Raw genomic sequence first — 21974 nt, 5'->3', positions numbered from 1 at the left:
ATATAAGTAAAACATACCAGTGACTGAAAATCCTGTCAGAAAGGATAGACACTGTAGTGTTTGAAGTAGATGTAGAATACATTATCATTCTAAAAAATACTATATTTTAAATAGGTTAAACAGAAGGAGTGCTCTGCAGTCAAAAAGTCACAAAGCCTTAACGCGGTTTATTATAAACAGAAAAATAATAATAAGTTTGGCTACTGCACCAGTGTAGCTTCATCAGAGGCTAAAAACACAGTAAAAAGGCGCAAACTACAATTTATACTGTAGTCAGCCTCATTAGTATCAGCTGTAGTACGTAGTACATCACTTCCTTAAGGTTGAATGGTTATTTTTAAAAACACATTCGATAACTATATGTATGTGATATATATGCACCACCCTTCAAATAATTAACAACAAACACTTTTAAATAAAATTGGTATGTGCCAATAAAAAGATGTACTTGTGTATGTGTGTAATATAAAACACTATTTCACACTGAAATAAAAATTGAAATCTGATAAGACAACCACATATATGTTGACAAAAAAGATCTATTCAGTGTGTATAAAAATTATATATACACTAAATGTTTAAAAATAACATTAGTATCTATACTGAACATAAAAGAAAAAAATCTGATTTAGGTCCTATTATAATAAGTCAACGTAAAAAGGACCTATATTTCAACACAGGGGCTATATTGCAGCTCTCGTTTAAACCTGGCATATTAAAGGCATCTAACTTAAGTTGCCATTGTAGTTCTAAGATCTCTAATAAAAGAGAAATAGGTCCTCCTCTAATGGACTTGTGTTTACAATCGATACCCATAAACACAAAATTATGCCCAGGATTAGATTCCACATGTTTTGCAAGTGCATTTTCATTTTTATTGTTCCTAATGGCATATATGTGTTGATATATGCTTCTGAATTCCACTGTCAGTTTTTCCGACATAAAATGCCAGACAACATACACAGAGAGCAACATATATAATGGATTTAGTGTCACAGTTTATTCTATGGTTTATCCAGTATTTTTTATGGCCTATACTAAATGAATTACCAGTCCGCAGGACATGACACCAGTTACAGGAGCCACAAGTAAAACACCCTTTAGTTCTCTGAAGGGCCTGGCTAAGTGAATTTGATTGTAATAATTCCTTAATGTTATTACCTCTTCTAAATGTGAACCTTGGCTTAGTGCCAAGTTTCTCAACTAACAATGAATTATTGGTGATGAAATACCAATTCTTATCAATAATCTCTGATATTTCTTTTGAATTCAGGTTAAAGACAGTTGAGAAAGACAACAAAATCACATCTAGGTTGCCAATCCCAGTCTTGGGGCTAAGTCCTGGACCTATCTCCTCAATAAAAATACCTTGGTCACCCGGATTTGTGATTTTTTGGTCATGTAGTAAGGGACGGATAATACCATTCCGCCTTTTGTTGGTAATTTCTAAAGTTAATTCTTCTATAACTGAAAGTGGGTAACCCTATTCAAGAAGAATTCAGAAAGTACATTCTTTTCAAAATCTTTGAAATCACTACACATCCTAACTGCCCTAACTAGTTGTCCTTTGATGATTGCTTTTTTTAGTTTAAATGGGTGGGCACTTGTGTAGTGTAAGAATGAATTAATGTAAATGTCCTTGCGATGAATAGATGAAATGAATCTGAGGTTCCCTGTGTCCTTTATAAGTTTAACATCCAAATAGTCTATCTCACAGGTGTCAAATTTGGAAGTAAACCTAAGGAATGTAGTAGTGTTGTTGAAGTAATTAATCAACAGCCGTGCCTCTTCTTCATTGCCCTTAAACAGAATAAAAATGTCATCAAGGAATCTAGTGTAATGGCATATTCTGTCTTTCCATGTTGGATGGTTCAGTACAAACTTTCTCTCCCAGTATGCCATAAACATGTTGGCTACAATGGCTCCACAAGGGGAGCCCATTGCTACACCCTGCTTCTGGATATAATAGTCCTTTCCAAAGACAAAGAAGTTAGAGGACAGAACTATGTCTAAAAGTTCTGTGATATTGTTAATCTCATCTCTTGGAGCTTTAAATTCCGACAGCAACAACTCCAACCATTCAATGGCCTCCAGGTGTGGTATTGAAGTGTATAAATTAAATTACGTCGCTCAAAAAAGGATTGTCGCTGTCAAAACCAATATTGTTGATACTTGCAGAAAACTCAAGAGTCCTTACAAATACTTGGAATGAATTCCAAGTTAACAAAAATCTATATATTTAGCTGATGGGTAAGTAATAGAGGATCTCCCATCGACTAGTGCCCTCATAGGTGGATCCACAAGATTCTTATGAATCTTGGGTAAACATGGCGATCTAGGTTGAGTAATGTTAATGTATTCATAAGTGTCAAGGTCTATTCTGCCTTCTATGAAAGGTCTCTGAGGTAACCCTTAATCCTGTGGTTACTGATATTCATTTCATTGAGAGATGAATTGTTGTAGGCAGGTGTATCCAAGACTGATAACATTTTTCATCATACAAGCTGTTCTCAAAACTACCAGACCCCACTTTGTCGGGTTTCATGACCCTGACAGAGGAACCTTTTGGTTAAGGGCCTGTAACTGTTCAATATTGAAAATACTTTTCCTAGTCCCCTTTGTTTTATCTAGGTGTCTATCAAATTAGCAGGCATTTTATTTTAGAAAATAAAGGCTACTATGCAAAGGGGATTAAAAGTGCTCGGAAGCTTTAATGCAAGCTTATCTTCTTTACTGGAATTATTAAACAGTAATTTTAGGTTTAGCTAACAAAAAGCTTAAGGTCAATAAGCACTTTAACAACATCAAAATTTGGAAGGAACATTTCAAATTATTACCTAATGAAAGCAGCTCGACTAACTCTGGTTCTAGAGTGATGAAATCCTTTCTTCTAACGATAGCTGGGGATTGAGAAACACCAGGGTAGCATCTCAGCAATTAGTTCTTCCATTTCTGTTCTTCCTGTGTGTGTTCTTGGTTGGTGCTTTCCTAAAAATGCTGACTGTCATTTTTAACATTATTCACAGAATTAGTAGCATTTATAGGTTGAGTGTCAAACCCGCCTGCTTTGTTCCTATTCCTATTACTTCTTCTGACAACATTCCAACTACCTGTAGGATTTGTGGGATTCCCCTCATTTAAATGCTCGGTGTCCGTCCCTTGGGCCTCATCATGCCCAGGGACCAGAACTTCATCATGGATTTCAAAATTCCTTAATTTGGGGTAGGCTGTATTAGATGAATAAACTTGCCTGTCCCTAAACAGCTTCCTTGTCTTTTGGTTTTTTAACTTTCCCATATAGGTATCTATGCTAGCAAAAATGCGTTCATAGTCAAACTTAAACTTTTCAAAATTAACATACATCCTAATGTCCTCATCTATTTGGTTAATTTCTAAACTCAGAGTGTCAATGTGTACAGAGTAATATTTAACAATTAGTTCTAAAAGTTCAAGTCCTTGCTTCTGAAACAAACCCTTTAAATCAGACAGAAAAGCGTTATCCATAATTAAACCTGAGGGTGTGAAGTTATTCCTTAAACCCTTAGGTACCATGTTCTCAGATATACATTGTTTGAAATAGGCGACTTCCAGTTGTAGTTTACGTATTTTTAAAGTTTTGCTGTCCAAGGTTTTAAGCTTCGCCGAAATGTCAAAGTTGTCTCCCCTAGAGGGCCCTGTAATCTGCACCGGCGGTCCATCATTTAGTGGTTGCAAAAAAGAAAAAAAGTCACCTGTGTTCTTTATCCAGTCCACAGCTGATGTGACGCCAATAAGTGCCCTTCCATGTTCAGGTCGATTGGTAGGAGAAGGGTCCTCTAAGGAAAACACGGTAGGACCGTTTGTAGAAGCCTGCTGTGTCCTTTGCTTTTGCCCCGGTGGTATAGAATCCTGCACAGAACTACTGTGAGAACGATCCTGTATTCGCATAGTGTTGTTTCCGGTAGTCGTTGAGGACCGTAACATCCGGGCCGCTGACAAGGTCTCAGAGTTGGTACCCGGGACCTTTTCTTTTCTAAAGTTTGTCTTCACGTTTTCTACAAGTTTGTTATGGCCTCGGAGTGCTTGGCCAGTCCACCTAGTCCAAATCTATTCGGGACTAGTTCTCCCGAAAACACAGACATTTCTTCCTTACTGGTGAGCATTTCGCAAAGACTGGATGCCTTGAACTCCAGGCTTACCAACATTGAAAAGGGCAGTGGATTTGCCGTTCCTGCCCTTTTGGACAGTTGTGGTGTAGTCGGTCCTGAACTGTTGGACAGCCGTGGAGCAGCTGTTGTTTGCGAAAAGGTTCCTGGTACCAACTCTGAGACCTTGTCAGCGGCCCGGATGTTACGGTCCTCAACGACTACCGGAAATAACACTATGCGAATACAGGATCGTTCTCATAGTAGTTCTGTGCAGGATTCTATACCACCGGGGCAAAAGCAAAGGACACAGCAGGCTTCTACAAACGGTCCTACCGTGTTTTCCATAGAGGACCCTTCTCCTACCAATCGACCTGAACATGGAAGGGCACTTATTGGCGTCACATCAGCTGTGGACTGGATAAAGAACACAGGTGACTTTTTTTCTTTTTTGCAACCACTAAATGATGGTCCGCCAGTGCAGACTACAGGGCCCTCTAGGGGAGACAACTTTGACATTTCGCTTGGACAGCAAAACTTTAAAAATACGTAAACTACAACTGGAAGTCGCCTATTTCAAACAATGTATATCTGAGAACATGATACCTAAGGGTTTAAGGAATAACTTCACACCCTCAGGTTTAATTATGGATAACGCTTTTCTGTCTGATTTAAAGGGTTTGTTCCAGAAGCAAGGACTTGAACTTTTAGAACTAATTGTTAAATATTATTCTGCACACATTGACACTCTGAGTTTAGAAATTAACCAAATAGATGAGGACATTAGGATGTATGTTAATTTTGAAAAGTTTAAGTTTGACTATGAACGCATTTTTGCTAGCATAGACACCTATATGGGAAAGTTAAAAAACCAAAAGACAAGGAAGCTGTTTAGGGATAGGCAAGTTTATTCATCTAATACAGCCTACCCCAAATTAAGGAATTTTGAAATCCATGATGAAGTTCTGGTCCCTGGGCATGATGAGGCCCAAGGGACGGACACTGAGCATTTAAATGAGGGGAATCCCACAAATCCTACAGGTAGTTGGAATGTTGTCAGAAGAAGTAATAGGAATAGGAACAAAGCAGGCGGGTTTGACACTCAACCTATAAATGCTACTAATCCTGTGAATAATGTTAAAAATGACAGTCAGCATTTTTTAGGGAAAGTACCCAACCAAGAACACAGGAAGAAGAACAAGAAATGGAAGAACTAATTGCTGAGATGCTACCCCCTGGTGTTCTCAATCCCCCAGCTATCGTTAAGAACAGAAAAGGGGATTTTACCATCTACAATTTTTCATCACTTACTCTAGAACCAGAGTTAGTCGAGCTGCTTTCATTAGGTAATAATTTTGTTCCTTCGAAATATTTTGACGTTGTTAAAGTGCTTATTGACCTTAAGTGCTTTGTTAGGAAGCTAAACCTAAAATTACTGTTTAATAATTCCAGTAAAGAAGATAAGCTTGCATTAAAGCTTCCGAGCACTTTTAATCCCCCTTTGCATGTAGGCTTACGTATTTTCGAAAATGCCTGCGAATTGGATATTAGACACCTAGATAAAACAAAGGGGACTAGGAAAAGTATTTTCAATATTTCGAAGGAACAGTTACAGGCCCTTAACCAATTAAAAGGTTCCTCTGTCAGGGTCATGAAACCCGACAAAGGTGGGGGTCTGGTAGTTTTTGAGAACAGCTTGTATGATGAAAAAATGTTATCAGTCTTGGATACACCTGCCTACAACAATTCATCTCTCAATGAAATGAATATCAGTAACCACAGGATTAAGGGTTACCTCAGAGACCTTTTCATAGAAGGCAGAATAGACCTTGACACTTATGAATACATTAACATTACTCAACCCAGGACGCCCGTCATGTTTGGCATACCCAAGATTCATAAGAATCTTGTGGATCCACCTATGAGGGCACTAGTCGATGGGAGATCCTCTATTACTTACCCATCAGCTAAATATATAGATTTTTTGTTAAGCAAATACTTGGAATTCATTCCAAGTATTTGTAAGGACTCTTGGAGTTTTCTTGCAAGTATCAACAATATTGGTTTTGACAGCGCATACAACTTTTTGACAGTCGACGTGGTCGACTTATACACTTCAATACCACACCTGGAGGCCATTGAATGGTTGGAGTTGTTGCTGTCGGAATTTAAAGCTCCAAGAGATGAGATTAACAATATCACAGAACTTTTAGACATAGTTCTGTCCTCTAACTTCTTTGTCTTTGGAAAGGACTATTATATCCAGAAGCAGGGTGTAGCAATGGGCTCCCCTTGTGGAGCCATTGTAGCCAACATGTTTATGGCATACTGGGAGAGAGAGTTTGTACTGAACCATCCAACATGGAAAGACAGAATATGCCATTACACTAGATTCCTTGATGACATTTTTATTCTGTTTAAGGGCAATGAAGAAGAGGCACGGTTGTTGATTAATTACTTCAACAACACTACTACATTCCTTAGGTTTACTTCCAAATTTGACACCTGTGAGATAGACTATTTGGATGTTAAACTTAAAAAGGACACAGGGAACCTCAGATCCATTTCATCTATTCATCGCAAGGACACTTACATTAATTCATTCTTACACTACACAAGTGCCCACCCATTTAAACTAAAAAAAGCAATCATTAAAGGACAACTAGTTAGGGCAGTTAGGATGTGTAGTGATTTCAAAGATTTTGAAAAAGAATGTACTGTACTTTCTGAATTCTTCTTGAATAGGGGTTACCCACTTTCAGTTATAGAAGAATTAACTTTAGAAATTACCAACAAAAGACGGAATGGTATTATCCGTCCCTTACTACATGACCAAAAAATCACAAATCCGGGTGACCAAGGTATTTTTATTGAGGAGATAGGTCCAGGACTTAGCCCCGCAACTGGGATTGAGCAACCTAGATGTGATTTTACTTTGTCTTTCTCAACTGTCTTTAACCTGAATTCAAAAGAAATATCAGAGATTATTGATAAGAATTGGTATTTCATCACCAATAATTCATTGTTAGTTGAGAAACTTGGCACTAAGCCAAGGTTCACATTTAGAAGAGGTAATAACATTAAGGAATTATTACAATCAAATTCACTTAGCCAGGCCCTTCAGAGAACTAAAGGGTGTTTTACTTGTGGCTCCTGTAACTGGTGTCATGTCCTGCGGACTGGTAATTCATTTAGTATAGGCCATAAAAAATACTGGATAAATCATAGAATAAACTGTGACACTAAATCCATTATATATGTTGCTCTCTGTGTATGTTGTCCGGCATTTTATGTCGGAAAAACTGACAGAAAATTCAGAGAGCGCATATATCAACACATATATGCCATCAGGAATAATAAAAATGAAAATGCACTTGCAAAACATGTGGAATCTAATCCTGGGCATAATTTTGTGTTTATGGGTATCGATTGTAAACACAAGTCCGTTAGAGGAGGACCTATTTCTCTTTTATTAGAGATCTTAGAACTACAATGGCAACTTAAGTTAGATGCCTTTAATATGCCAGGTTTAAACGAGAGCTGCAACATAGCCCCTGTGTTGAAATATAGGTCCTTTTTACGTTGACTTATTATAATAGGACCTAAATCAGATTTTTTTCTTTTATGTTCAGTATAGATACTAATGTTATTTTTAAACATTTAGTGTATATATAATTTTCATACACACTGAATAGATCTTTTTTGTCAACATATATGTGGTTGTCTTATCAGATTTCAATTTTTATTTCAGTGTGAAATAGTGTTTTATATTACACACATACACAAGTACATCTTTTTACTGGCACATACCAATTTTATTTAAAAGTGTTTGTTGTTAATTATCTGAAGGGTGGTGCATATATATCGCATACATATAGTGATCGAATGTGTTTTTAAAAATAACCATTCAACCTTAAGGAAGTGATGTACTACGTACTACAGCTGATACTAATGAGGCTGACTACAGTATAAATTGTAGTTTGCGCCTTTTTACTGTGTTTTTAGCCTCTGATGAAGCTACACTGGTGCAGTAGCGAAAACGCTATTTATTTTTCTGTTTATAATAAACCGCGTTAAGGCTTTGTGACTTTTTGACTGCAGAGCACTCCTTCTGTTTTTCTAAAGTTTGTCTTCACGTTTTCTACATATTTTAAATAGGTTGGTATTTATAGTCAAGGACTTCGCACACCCTTGCAGTTCTCTGTGATTAGCGCCACCAGACAGATATGCAAATAAGCTCAGCGTAGGTCATTTGAGATGAATAAGCACAAGACAAGCTCTTTTTAAAAACATGTCCATTTATGGCAAAAGCTTAAATTTATTTTAAATTTGGCATTAGCAACTTGCAAATTAATGCGTAAAAGCCTGAGGCTTCGTATTACTTAATTAGTTGTATTGCGGGTGTGTGTGGCTAAGTGCAGTCATATTTGAACGGTAAAAGGCAAGCAGCAGACTGCACAGTGATTACAATTAAAATTGCTAAAAAATAAAGGGATTTATGTTTTGTATAGGTGTATTCTTTTGTAAACACCCTGATGGTTTCACTAAAAAAAAGGAGAAGATAGGAAAGATTAAAAAATGGGAGATAACGAGGGAACACACAAGGAAAACATAAACAAGGTTTGTGCTGGAGGAAGTGAGCGAGAATAGGCATTACGTTTTTGTCGGGGGATAGATTCACCTGTTTTGCATTTTTTTTTTATATGAGAGGATAGTGCGTGTGGGAAATAGATAAGAGGGTATTAGACAAAGGGTAAGGGAAAAAGGGCTGAGGATGAGACGGTGCAGGAGTCCCTGATTCAGAGAGCCTCAAAAACGTTCACTTCCACATGGAGGTGCAGTGGAGGACCTTGTTGTCGAGGGGATAGGGGCCTGTATTGTTGCAGGGAGAGGCTTTGATAGCCTTATTCCTTCTATCCACAAACTGCTCCCATATGTTCTCTCCCAAATTCTGAAACCTCTTTTTAGTGAGGCTTGCCAGGCTGCCACATACCAGGGGACCGGTGCCACCACCTCGACCATGCAAGGATGTCCCTAGATGGACAGAGGGTGAGAAATCCACACTTGGAAGGTATATGCCTGAGCCATTCCAGAGGGATTTGAATCTGTAAAAAAAGTGAAATAAATGAGAGAGTAACAAAACAATAAGCAAGAAATGGTTAATTAAACTAATAAAAACAGAAATAAAGGGGGTGAGAAGAGACAAAAGAGAAAATACACAATAAAACCCAGAGCTGTTAGACATGCTCAACTTAAAGAAATCCCAATCCCTCTGAGCTACATGCTCTAGGGACCTAAACCTTGCCACCACAATAAACAGAACATGCTAGAGGGATAAATTCCTGTCCCAGAGACTTCCCATACTCTGGAACAAACTACCTATCTATATCAAATAAAGCTCCTCATTAGTACTCTTCAGGAAAAAATCCTGATGATTGGATGTGAAATAGCAAATTCACCCTGGGGATCGCCTCTGTGGCTCTGCTTGACAGGGGCATAGGAGAATAATTGTCTTGGGTGGCGAAAGCTAGGGTACCTTTTTGGCTAGGCTTATATAGGCCCTAGGGCCAATAGCCTAGTACCTACCTATGAACCTATGAAATCTGCTCATCAAGTTGCATGCCATTTCTTATAACAATTTTACATTAAAATTAAATATTTAATGAAGTAAAACTTCTTTATAGGAACTGTATATGCAGACAATGGGACTTCTCTTTTGGGAAGTCCTTGAAATCTTGGCAGGGGAATATGCTCATCTCAGGTTGTGTACATGTTTGTCTGCTATTCAGTACAGTAATAAAACACCCTTTGTAATTATTAAAAGTTAGTTAAACACAAAATAATGCTGTTTATATTGACATAGCTGAAGTTTATAAGAGCAATATTTAAAATATGTCCCTATTTGTGGGCATTTGTACCCCCATTATGTTAGGCTTTCTCCAGCTTTCCTGAGTTAAGAAGTTGACAGTTATGAGTAGCAACCTTTCTTGTTTATTTACTGTTGTCCATGTGGACTAGGCGGTGCATTTATAGCAATGTGGTTGCAGTTAATGGGCCATAAAATCAAAAGGAAATGGTCAGTTTTATAGAATGCCCCTATATTGTTGTTTCCCTTCTCTGTGGTTCTTGACAATCACATAAAATTCTTCACATGCTAGAGCATAGCATCAAGAAACTTGTGTAACATTTGTGAGGCACAGGTCTGTGATACACCCCCATGTTCCCTGATAGTCATTGAAATGTCTCTATAATAGGGAAGGCCAATGCTACACATATTTTAGTGGCAACAGGGAATGGTATTTCAGACATCCCGCAGGACTCTGTGTGAAGATGACACATGTCAACCATCTTTCATGTGGTATCTCTAGCTGTATGATAATATTTGACTTTGTCCCTGACATGGAGCTGGCGATAAGTTAGGTACGGTCAGATACTTCTGTGACATGGAATGTAGCAATTCCCACTATTGTGGACACTGGCCACAACACCAGCTTCTATCATATATTGATCAGCTATGAGAAGTTACATGTTGAACTAAGGGCTCCATTTTTGTGGCCGGATAAAACTAGTTCTGACTACTCATTTTGAAGCCAGAAATGGCAGGCTAAAATACATTTGATAAGGCTGCTTAATACTGAGTGTACTGATACTGCTTGTACTGCCTTTACTGCTAAATTAGTGAGGTGATTTAGCACAAAGCTGCCCATAAGCAGTGATGTTTCTCACTGCACTGTATAGATGCTGGCATTTAACTTTCTCTGTACCACCAACTTTTCCAGTTCCTATTGCAATATAAATAGTACTATCCCATAGTGCATTGCAAGATGAGCTTCACTGTGCACCTCTTGCTCCCCTTGTTGTCTGCAGTAGCCCACTGCTGCTCTGTGGTATATAAAACTAGCTCACAGCAGCTACTCAGTGTTGTTCCAATCAGCCTTAGGTGATATATGCTACCAAACTATTTTGCTCCATAATGACACTCTACTCCCCATATTAAGTGCAATTGAAGTTACATTTGTTGGAAGTGTGATGGTTTCACTGCAATTCTTTCATCCACAATACTGTAAAAATATTTCCTTATGACCAGTAAAGTCAGTTTTAGACAGAGTACAGTAGTTATACACTGACATCTTTGTCACTCTTGTTTGCACTAATGCAATAATTTCACTTTATTTGTTTAAGCTAAGAGGTGTAAATGTCTTTATACACATTTAAAGTAATTTAAATACAATAATGCACCTCTGTAATGATTAAAGATAGAGAGATAGATAGATAGATAGATAGATAGATAGATAGATAGATAGATAGATAGATAGGTAGATAGATAGGTAGATAGATAGGTAGATAGATAGATAGAAAATAAATAGATATAGACAGGCATAGATATATAGTAATAAAATTATTTAAACAAATAGTATTATATGGGACTTCACTCATACTTACCAGCCTGGCTACTTCTTTCCTGCTGAGCCTTATTTTACTTTATTTCTTCCTCAGCTGTAAATAGAAGACAAAAGAGAATTTGTGTTTATCTGTATTTCGATGATATCAGTCAATGCATTCACTGCAGTACTTGTTTTTACTTTTTATTTTTTATTTATATATGCATACCTATATGAACTGTTATAACTGTGTGCCAATATTCGCAGCTGTGCAAGAGAAAAATAAATGCATGCAATGTGGGTGAAATGCTGTTTGTGAAACACTACGGTGTGCATGCAACACTATGTTCATGTAGAGCTTATTCACAAACTGAAAAATGTAGCAATTCATGGAATTTTCCTTTGCTGTACAAATGTGTCTGATTTGATAGGTAATGCAGAAGTAAAGCAGGTATTCCATTCTCAGTAAAGGTTATCCTGGTCATTCACTTGGCACAGCAACCCCCACTCCCTCCCACAACATCTGACTGAGACTTCAGCCATGTTGTATGTGTAGTTACAATAGTTTTGAACAAACAACTGTGTTAAGAAACTGTTATGGTGATATTTCTGTGGCCTGCATAAAACTGTCCTTGTATGCAATAGTAATAAATTAAATTAGAATGTGCAATTGCAAATTTTTTTCTCACTCTTTATAAATACATGAACTGCTTCTTGCAATGCAGCACAGTTGTTATGCCTGATTTACAGATCTACATATGCAGATTATTATTTTAGTAAACTTATGTCATATTTGCATGTATTAAGAAAATTATTTTAACACAAAACCCATATCTTTTTCTCAAAAGATGCATTTACGTGCATACATATTTACAATTTCCTGTGGATTTTCATAACAGCATTACATATATTTACAGTTACACATATCTTCTTCAGGAAACACCTCTACTTATGCAAGGTTGTTATATTTTATGACTGTACTTGCTGTAGTACTCTGTCCTTCTCTTTGCTACCTGGTGCATCCACTCAGCCAACTGGTCAGCCTTATGCATCTGCAAATCATTGTAACGGTTACAGCACTGCTGACCAGATGGGTGATGGCATTCAGGGATGACAGGTAGTTACCCATCTCCATCCAAATAACTATTTTCTTCCCAGTAGTAGTATGTGTGCTCACCTCAATCTCATCCTCAGACAAACCATTGAGAAGACAGAGCACGATAAGGGTCTCTTTGGTGGACCAACTTGGAGCGCAGCTTCGTGCCTTCACAGGTGATACCATGATGAGTGTGTCAGAATCAGAATAAAGAAAGTATGGCCAGAGCTGTATTTCTCAGGTTCAGAGCCACTCCCTTTAGGGTCTAACATCACCTTAACCAAATCCAGTTAACTAGCAATGGTATTACACCATGTATTGATATTACTGGCAAGTTTTAGTTAACCAAAAATACTTTGTCACGTGGATTTTTTTCTTAAAGGAAATCAATCACCTTCCACTTACACAATGGATAAAAACTGAACTATTTTAAATAAATGTTAGTTATATGATTAAATTTTTCCTTTTACTGGTCACTGTTTAAGGTGCATTTTTTTTGGAGTATCATACTTAAATACTAATTAAACATGTCTCATATAGTACAGCAGCAGTTACTTATTTTTACTTTTTTTGGGCTTGGAGAAATAAATATTACTATGTGTTTTGTTTACAAGTTTTAAGAACTTATGAGTTGTTTAGGTGCTACAGTGTGACAGATAATGTTAGATGGGTGATCGTTCAAACAGGAGGTACACCCATACATTGCTGGACATATTTGTGTACTACTGAGATTGATAGAGGTAAACAATAACAGGCCTCATTTGCATAAAACAAAGGTAAATGACCCTGAATTTATGCAGAAAAGTTGAACATCCCCATATTAATTTGTCAATACTTGAGGCAGATGGTAAATGTCTTAGGATACTTCAGACTTTTTAAAGTAGAATTACTGACTTAAAGTTAATAAATATCACTTTTACATATATGATGTACATATTATAAGGGCTGTGCATACATGATATAAATTTAATTGTGAAGTTCTGTAGTGGTAAGTATATCAACATACATGTGAGTTTATAGGAAGATTTCTGAGTGACAATGATGACAAATCTGGCAGCATTATGAATACATGACAATGGTAGAGGGAAGGGGAATGATGCATTTTGTTAATTGCTTTAATGACCTGAATGCACTGCAAGTGGTATATCTCAGTTTTAATTGGCTAGATTTAGATGTCCGCATATAATTATGCTGGTTGTATCATCTAACATTTTTTTTATGAGAGAGGAAGGTGTACTTGCCAGTGTTTTGTAGTTTGAAAAATTGATTGTATCAGAAACCTTTCACTGTGTGATTGTGACCCTTTTTTAACAGACAGTAATGATGGAAAATAAAGGATCAAAGCAGAGAAAGGAAGCTTCACACATGAGGAAAATTGCTTCCTAATGGCAACACTTAGGACATATGTGAAGCTTCTGTTTGATAAAGGGAGCCCAAACATGCTGAGATGACCAAAGACTAGATTAGGTACTTTTCAACATTAATGCAGTGAAGTGGCATAAATGAAGCATTAGCACAGTGCAAGAAGAGGGCAAATGAATGTAAGGATGTACTAGAAGCAATGTAATTGCCCATACCACTATGTGGTGGACTTCCAACAGTTACTCAATCAACACCAGATGAGAAATACCTTCTGTCCATCTGTGGGGATGACCATAACACAGAAAATGATGGCTCAGCAACAATTAGAGTTGGTGTGCTGCTGTGAAACATGGTAATGTACTCCAGATAAGGGTGTGTCACTGTATGTACATCCCATAATCACATATGTACATAATACAGTACATACTGCTGTTTGCACCTTCCCCGTGTGGGTATATTCATATCATCACACCGTCACATGGTTTTTGTATATTATGTGACGGTCACTCAAGGTCACATAACAATGGAGATAATTGGTTGTGATATAAACATACTGACATGATCACTGGAGAGCACATTTAGCAAGGGCAGTATATACAATTGGGGGTAGCTGCATACTGTGAAGATGTCCAAATGAGTTACTTGAATACGAAGGTAATGTGGCATAGGTCTCAACTAATCGAGACACATAGCAACAGGCTTATGGACAATGGTAGTCAGAAGCACACATGATCCTGGAAAATATCAGCGTAATACCACCATTAATTTGTGACATTGACATAAAATATGTGATTGTGAATTATTACACATGTTCTGCATGAACGCACATGTACAACTGTAATGATTTGTCAGTAATTTATAAAGGGAATCAAGCTTACCTTCCTCAAAAATGACCACTTTTGGGAGGTATTAAAAGGGACACTGTTACACCTGTCATTTCAATTACAGGTAATCTGACTACCCGGGAGGTTTGCATGACACTTATATGCCACAATCCACACTTGCAAGAATGTAATCCATGCCATCAGTGTTGCCAATGAGCTGTGTATTTACTGGGTGCATCACAGAAAGACGTATCACACATGCATCATGTATAACACCTTGAAGGGAAGTCAGCACTGTCAACTCCTAATGGTTATGCATCACAAAGAATAGTTAAGATGTGTGGAAGCTCACTTTGCAAAAGTGATACACTTGAGTATATCACCACTGGATGATGTGCGGTGAGGTACATGCAAAAGTGTGCATTGTACTCAATCGCTGGTGTGATGAGGGCTGAGAACATTGAGATTATAATGTCCTTTGATGTGGATGGCTGTCCATACTCAACAGCTGTGTAACATACAAGAGATTTGTCACCACTGTGGTCACATGCTGGTGTAAGTTACACTGACTGTCTACCTGAGTACCCGGGTAACATACCACTTGGTCTACTCAAAGGGGTGTTCTGTCTATATTGTAATTAGCCTGTGTATTTCCTTTCAAAAAGGGAGTAAGTATGCTTTTTGTTCATCTAGTGTGCCTCCATGCTCTGGCAACAGTCATGTGTGTGTGTGTTAATACTTTCTGCAGTATATAAATAGCATTTTATGATACAATAATGGTCCATAATTTGCAGTTTTCCACAAAGATGTTTAGCGAAAGGATGCCTAAGTTTGTCTTGACTTATAAGACTTAAATGATAAAAAGGAAAGGGCCTATTACAGAAACCTGAGGTATAGACCTGGTCACTGGAGCCTTGCTAGAGGTGACTTCACACCATTTGACATCATTGTGCCCTGTTTGTGATCCATTTGTCTATCAACTTGGTGATGTAGCTCTTTATGCCCACTTGAGACAGTTTTTCTGTAATACCTGAGTGTGGATATGTGTCAGATGCCTTGGACAGGTCAAGTTATGTGGGATGACATTCTTTTCTTCATGCACGTCTTTCGCAAACCTTCTTGAAGATGTTAACCAGATGTAGCAAACATGATGCAGCCTTAACAAATCAAAAATGGGCTGGGCACCCAGTTGGAAGATTACCTGTGTCCTTTCTAATAAGGTCCATCATGAGTCTATGGTCTGCCTTACAGATGAGGAGAGTCAGGATTATGGGTCTGTAATTCCCTAAATGAGGTGATGGTCCCCCCTTGGTCAGACAGATGACTGTTGCTGTATACCCTTCTGCCAGAACATAGGCTTTCTGGAGGCTGCGTGTAAGTAGGGATCTAGCGTGCCTGCTACATCAGGTTTTAATTTATTGAAAAGGCAACCTGGGATGTTGTCATGGCCCATTGATTTTGTATTATTAGCCTTAGAGAGTGCAGAGATGATCTGCTCTCCTGAGAAAATAAACCGAGCAATGTTTACATGTACACTTTGGCTGATGGCCAGTGAGGACAGGGGGTGCATTTTGAGACAAGCTGTCAGCTTACAGATTGTTTGTTTTCTCTGGTTGAGTGCTGGTGCTGGCACCAAAAACAGTTCGGTACTTATTTGTGTATTGCCCTGAACATTTTGCACTTATTTAAAGAAACAAGTTGTGACAACACCTCCAAATATAACCTTGATTGTGCATCAAATGCCACACAGTGGTTCTGTTCACACAGTCATATAGCTTTACCAATGTCACATAATTACATCAATTGCACAACATATGCCTCTATGTTTTTCACTAGAAAACTGTGTGTTAGGGCCTAATACCATATATGGATACATTAGAAATGAGTTGGATGTGGCTCATGCAGCACAGTTACAGACACAAATGCTGACAGTTGCACAATTCTGCTGGGGACCACCTCAGTAATCCTTGGGATAGCAGCACAATTTCACATACAATGAAATCTAGAAGGTTGCAATTGAATCTAAACATGCAATATGTTTGTGTATATCACAGCTTTATACATGTGGATGACACAAGACTTATGTGCCCATGTCATCAGAATTACTTTATATATTGATGCATGTCACAGCGCATTTAATAATGGTAAGTATACACATGCACAAGTGCCATACTGCAAGTGCCACTGTGATGGTTGAATGAGAACTGTGTAGAATGTTGTTATGCTCCACTACAAAAACACATGCCATACTAAGCCAACAGTATACATAGTATCATCCCATATCAGCAGTTCTCAGGAAGTATATTATTACAGCTGTTATAGAAGGAACATGTAATCAAATGGCAGCAGTGGCCATCAATACATTACCTCACAACATAGATTGTAATACCCTCTTGCATTACGGTACACCCACACCTCAACATAGCACATGTGGATGACAGCAACATTGACATGTGACCTGTTCATAGGATTATAGTTCATTACTAGGATAATAGCTAACATCACATAAAATCATAGACATTATTATACCATTTAAACAAACTCCCTATATCTATATGATGGAAGATAGTTACAATATTGTGTGTATGCATGTATTTGATTGCATTACATAATGCCTCTGTCCATATGTGACGTGCACCACACCATGATAGAATTAGCAATCACGCATTCAGTAGTCTAGAGATGGCTTGCAGAGACTCATGGAAGGACTCTGCTTCATGATGTGTGTATGTATCTTTGAGATGAGGACATCCTCCAGTCCTCTGCATGACTGCAGCCAGAGGGACAAAGGAGATCTTGGATTCATGGGACATGTTAAAGGTTCTCTTAAGTGGTAGTGAAATGTAAAGAGATTCAAAAGATCATGCAAAGACTGTAATGTAACATCAACCACAACACACACACACACACACACACACACACACACACACACACACACACACACACACACACACACACACACACACACACACACACACACACACACACACACACACCAGTAGACCAAGTCTGATTTGAACATTACAACTGTGTAGGTATAGAAGCTGGATTCCATACAATGTAACACTAGCACCACCACATATGTCTGACTTTAACAGTGTCACATTGCACTTTATAGAGTATAATAGCATCACTGTATGCTGAGAAGAAGATGTTAGGAGGAGTGTCTGACACAGATGTGGAGGCACATCTTGGTGTATAATTGTCCCCAAAATATTATTTGAATGAATGCACACTCAGGTTGCTTGCTGTCATATTAGAAACCTTAACTGTTTAGTTACAGAAGCTGCAGAACACAGTACTTAACATTACTGCCACAACACAAGTTGACTTAAATAGTGTCAGAGTGCACTTTATAGAGGATGACATCATCAGTGTTTGTTAACAAGAAGATGTTCAGAGGAGTGTCTGTCATTGCTGTGGACTCACACACTGTTCTAAAATTGTCACCACACTGATTGTTGAAAGAACGCAAGCCCCATTTGACTGTAGTGAGATTAGAACTCCTATCTATCTGTAGAACCCAATACTTAATGCAAGCACCACAGAACAAGTCAGACTTTCATAGTGTCAAACAACACTTTACAGCTGATGATATCACAGTGTCTGGTGAGAAGAAGATGGTAGTTGGTGTATCTCACATGCTTTTCTAAAATGGTCTCTAGAGTGTGAACTAACTGAACATAAACACACACACCAGTTGACCACAGTGAGACTAGAATCCCTACCTAGCTATCTACAGAACACAATGCTTAACACAAGCACCACAGCACAAGCTTGGCTTTCTTACTGTCAAACAACATTGTATAGCTGATGACATCAGCAGTGTCTAGTGAGAAGGAGATGGTAGTAGGAGTGTCTCACATGATGTTCAAAAATGGTCTTTAGAATGTGAACTAACTGAACACAAAAACACACCCACCCACCCACCAGTTGACTGCAGTGAGGCTAGAACCACTACATAACTAGTTACAGAAGATGGAGAACACAGTACTTAATGCAAGCACCAGGGCACAAGTCTAACTTTTACACTGTTGCTCAACAGCTTACAGAAGATGACAACATCATTATGTTTGGGAGAAGATGCTGAGAGGTCGGTATGAAATCAATGTGCACGCATGTATGACTGTTAAAATATTTGTTTTCCATGGGAATGGATTGCTGACTCATGCTCTTCTGACTATGAACATACATTTTCACATACATACAGACTCACATGTAATGTGGATGCTGTGGTAAGTTAACCCACACCTAACTATTTTGTCCCCTTTTACAGAACATAGTAGTTAATAATTCTGCCATCCCTGAAGTATGCTTTTGCCTTGTCATACTGGCCTTTATAGATGATGACATTATCATTATAGTTTCATAGTTTAGTACTAGGCTATCTGCCCTGGGGCATTTATAAGCCTAGCCATAGTGATGTGGCTTTCGCCACCCCATGTAATGGTGCAAAAGTGTACAGAATAGATTTAGAATACTGTGCCTCTGTCTAGTAGTGACACAGTGAAGACCCCTGGGGTAAACCTACGATCTCCCATCCACTTGTCAAGATTTCTCTTGAAGAGAGTCAGTGAGGGGCTCTGCCTAACATGAACTGGGATTCTGTTCCAGAGTATGGGAAGCCTCTGAGTTATGAATCTGTCCCTCCATCATGTCCTATTCATATTTGTGCTGAGGTTTAAATCTTTAGCTCTCGTGGTTCTGATGGATTTGGATTTTTTGAGGTGGAGCATGTCCATCAATTCCTGATTGGACATGGCCTTGTACATCAGGTACAGATCACCTCTGAGTAGGCGGTATGCTACTGAATAGAGCTGGAGTTTCTTTAGTCTGGCAGCATATGACATATGTTGGAGACCCTTGATCCTCTTGGTGAGGTACTTTTGGGGTCTCTCTAGCTGTTGCAAGTGCCAGGTGAGGTACATACCAAATGGGGCATTGTACTCAATCATGGGCCTGATAAGGGAGGAGTATAGGGGTACAATGACCTCCTTTGATCTGGATGTGAATCCCTTCATGATAAGGTGGGCAAGGTAGAAAGTCTTTCTAACCGGTTTGGCAATGTGGGTGTAAAATGAGAGGTCACTATCGACTTGGGTCCCCAGGTCTCTGATTACTTTTTCCGTACTCAGTGAGTTACTGTCTATGTGATAATTTGTGGGTACTTTGTTTTTCCCAAAGGGGATGACTATACGTTTTTTGGCATTTAGTTTAAGGCCATGACTCCGGCACCAGTTGTCTGTTTCAGTGAGGTCTTTCTGTAGGATGTATGTGTCAGCTGGTGTATTGACTATGGCGCCTAGTTTGCAGTCATCTGCGAACTTTGTCAGCCACAACCCTCCCATGTTTGCTTTCACATCTGAGAAATAAATGCCGAACAAGAGGGGCCCCAGGACAGAGCCCTGTGGGACACCACTTGTGACTGGCTTTGAGTCTGACATGGCTCCAGCGATTTTGACTTTATGGGTTCTATCCTTTAGCCAGTTTGCAACCCATCTTGTGACATATGGATTTACATTTAAGCTGTTGAGCTTGTCTATAATGCCAGAGTGGGGTATTGTGTCGAAAGCTTTAGCCAAGTCCAGGTAGGCTGTATGGACTGCCTTGCCCTCGTCAATTTAAGAAGTCAACCAGGTTCAAAAGGCAGGATCTGCCCTTTACAAAGCCAAACTGGGTGGGATCAAGTGTCTGTAAGTCCCCAATGTCTCTGTTTATGAGTTCCATAATGATTCTTTCCATAGCTTTGAAGACCAGGCTGGTTAAGCTTATGGGGCGGTAGTTACCAGGGTCTGTAGAGGTGCCTCCTTTGTGGAGTGGGACTACTGTTGCTGTACGCCAGTGTTCAGGTACATATCCTGTAGTAAGGCTAAGGTTAAATAGCATTTTTATGTGCGGGTTTAGCTCCTCTTGCAGTTCACATAGCACGCAACCCGGGATACCGTCAGGTCCCATTGATGCTGTGTTTTTAGCTTTGCTGAGGGTGGTTCTCACCTGGACATCTGAGATGACAGGGAGGTTACATTCAGCTGGGATAAGTATTTCTTCTTTTGGGGGTGAGGGAGGGGAGAAATTTGCACTGAACCTGTCTGCCAGAATGTTGGCAATATCTGTGGGTTCAGTGTATTCTTTGTCATTGTGAACTAACTCTGAATATATCTGAGGGTTTCTGCCCAGGTTTCTAACATAGCAGAAGAAGGCCTTGTGGTTATCTTTAGTGTCCATAGCGATTTTTCTCTCAAAGTTGGCCTTGGATGTTTTTATGAGAGAATGTAGCTTTCTACTAGGGCTGGTCAGAGATGCCTTCTCTTTATGGGATTTTGCTCTGCCGTGCAGTAGCTTCCTTCTTTTGTTATACAATTTGTTTATGGCTGGGGTCCACCAGACAGGATGCCTGCCCTTGGTGGAGAGGGTCTTGGTTTTATTTGGGATTGCATGATCCATGCATTCTTGGAGATGTCCATAGAAAGCATTTGTGAAGGATTCTGCATTGTGGGATGTGGTTTCCACTGGCCCAGTAGGCTTAAAGGATACCATCTCAGTTTTAAGAAATGTAAAGTTGGCTTTTGAAAAGCTTTTCACTGTAGTCTTTTGTGTTGGGGGTGGAGGTGGGATATGTATATCCAGGGTGATTAGTGTGTGGTCAGATCTCACTGGTGAGGGGTATACTTCCGGTGTGGAGCACTTTGTCCCCATGTTTGTGATGATCAGGTCTAGTATATTATCTCCCCTTGTGGGATAGGTGACTAGCTGTTCCATTGCATTTGAATTTATGAATTCCAGGAACCTTTGGGCTAGGGTGTTTGGGCTAGAATAATGCACCCAGTCTAAGTTAGGGTAGTTGAAGTTTTCCAATATGATGGTGTTTGGTGAGACATTCATATCCTCCAATGTCTTCAGGAAGGCTGAATGGGGTTCCTGAGATTGGGAGGGTGATCTGTAACATGCTACCAGTTGTATAGCAGTTTTGCCTATGGTTAGTTGCATCTGGATGGTCTCTGATGCTTCATGTGTTGCCACTAACCTGGAGGTGTGGGTGTCCTTGATGAATATGAACACTCCCCCTCCCTTTTTGGTTTGGCCTGAGTTTTGGGGCCAAAAAGCATGATACGAGGTATAGCCTGGTAGTGCTGGGGTGCTCTCAGGAGCCTTGAACCAGGTTTCAGTTACTGCACAGACATATGTT

Source organism: Protopterus annectens, chromosome 3.part0 (genome assembly GCF_019279795.1).
Source record: "Protopterus annectens isolate FY-2018-M chromosome 3.part0, PAN1.0, whole genome shotgun sequence".
In the NCBI taxonomy this organism is placed as follows: Eukaryota; Metazoa; Chordata; order Ceratodontiformes; family Protopteridae; genus Protopterus; species Protopterus annectens.
The sequence above is the reverse complement of the archived record's forward strand: the minus strand, read 5'-3'. Positions refer to the sequence as shown.